Consider the following 2,251-nt stretch of genomic DNA (forward strand, 5'->3'; position numbering starts at 1 on the left):
CCTTCCATAGCATATTGTAACAGTGTCAAATCTGAGTCTGTCCTGGATTGCCCTCTAGTTTGTACTATTACAGTAAGAGACTAAAGGTACTACTGCTTACTTTCATTTTGACTTTGTTTAAATTGTATACCTTTGAAACCTGGTATCTCCACTCAGCTCTTGATAAAATTGGCTCATTGAGCAAGGTAGCCAATTGAGCACAATGCGGAAAAGCAGAAAGATTGGAGACCTTGTAGGTACCTGTGGGAGGAGCTGGTGGAGCTCTCTGGAGGGATACTTGTGGATCCCAGGACATTTCTCCAGCCATGTGAGTGTGTCTGAGGAAATGCTAGCAGAAGCTGAGGGACATTCTTGGGAATCCTGGTGGAGTGTGGATATAAGTTTGAGGTTATCCGGGGAAATATTGACCCAGATCTTTAGCCCTGACATCCTGGTGGAACATGGGGATTGGTCTGAATATCCACCCAAAATAAGGGTTTGAGAAAACTGTTGAAGGAGTTCTCTCCTCACTCCTGAAAGCCCCAAACAGTGAAATCAGCTGAGCAGTCAGTGATTTTGGTAGACACCATGTTGCCAGGAAGTTGTTGAAACATCATAAAAAAGAATGTAGGACCCTTCTGGATCACTTCCACATGGCCCAAAGAGAACTTATAGACTTAGTTTTCCTCCACAATAAAAAATGTAATCCTGTTAAAATTAGTAAAGAAGAGTTTCACTTTGGGGGAGGAAGTTATATCCTCTACCCCCATGAGAGTGTCCTGAGAGGGGCTAGTTCCAACAACAATGGTGGTTGCTACAGGGGTACCAGGGGTTCTCCACCCACACATTGCCCCACATCCAGGGAGCCCCTTTCTGCACACACTTGAGTAGCAGCTACATCAGAGGTGGCTGCAGTGGTGACATTGTCCCTGTCAGGCTGTTGTCTGGTAGCCACAAGGCCATGTGGCCCATGCCTTAAATGCTTGGCTTCATGGTGGGCAATGGTGTGACCTCTTTTGTGTGTGTGTTCAAGTGCATATTGAAGCCTTCCAAGGTAAAACAGCAGGGATAGAGCAGCCAAAAATGGCAACAAGCTCCCATGACCAGGTCTATCATCACTACCATGTGAAAGCTGCTTCCACCTCAAAAGCAATGTCATCACCAACAGGAGAGATGTCCATGCTGCCTGCCATAGATTTCCAGGTGTTTTCTCTCATATGAAAGTCTCAAGTCTGGTATGCCTGGCTCTGTGCCACGTTGGGAACTCTGGCTGGAAAATAGCAGCTCAGCCATACTCTCTGCTCCCTCAGATTCCATCCCCTTGAAAAAAAAAGATTGTGTCACTGGGGTCTCCACTATGGTGTCTTCTGTGACTAGCTATTCCCTCCACCTCTCCCTTTGAAACTTGGGCTGGAACTAAGGGTCCTACAGGTTTTTTTAAGGATTTCTCCACTGAAGACCTATTGTCTCCAGGCTGTGTGCAAAGGTTAGAGTTCAACTGGGAAGTGGGGGAGAGGTGATTGCCTTTCTTAGGCCTTTTAGATACAGGTTCACAGTTGATGGTGATACCTACCACTCCTAAGCAGCAGGATGGAGAAAGAACAAATGGTACTCTCTTGTTTTGGGCCTAAGGCCACCATCAATGGGACTCATGCTCAAGTTCAACTATGGGAGCATTCCTTCAGGACCCCACAAACCTAAGTTGCATGGCCTCCACTACTAAATATACTATTGATATTGATGTATTGTCTATGGGCACCCTGCCAGCCTTCACCTCTAAGCACTAATGGGAATTACTGTGATCAGGGCAATTGTAAAGGGGTATATGAAAGAGTGTAAACCTATTCAGCTATGTTTTCACTGACTCATGGGCTGTATCTTTCCCTGGCCATTTATTCAGGCCAATGGCAAGCCTCTGAATGGCAGCCCGCCCCCCCACATGATGACGTGATAAGTGGATAAAAATAAGTTTTACTCCTAAACAAGCATTTTGTTACCCAGGTGGATGCTCACCATAAAGGCCCCTCTGCTGATGATTGGGAACAAAACTTCCAGCAGACCATACTTCTCGGCTAAATGGAGAGACTGAATAGCCCTCTGCCACAGATTAAAGAAATGTATGACCTATTGCCATGTGGTACAGTGATATGATGATCCATTGGATTCAGACACCATCCTGACTGGGCTAGCATGCATGCAACACCACAGTCATCAGAAGATGCTGGTACAACAGGACAAAGCTGTCCCACCTCTCACAATCTGGCCAAGGCTA

This window comes from Dasypus novemcinctus, chromosome 17 (genome assembly GCF_030445035.2).
Source record: "Dasypus novemcinctus isolate mDasNov1 chromosome 17, mDasNov1.1.hap2, whole genome shotgun sequence".
Classification (NCBI taxonomy): Eukaryota; Metazoa; Chordata; class Mammalia; order Cingulata; family Dasypodidae; genus Dasypus; species Dasypus novemcinctus.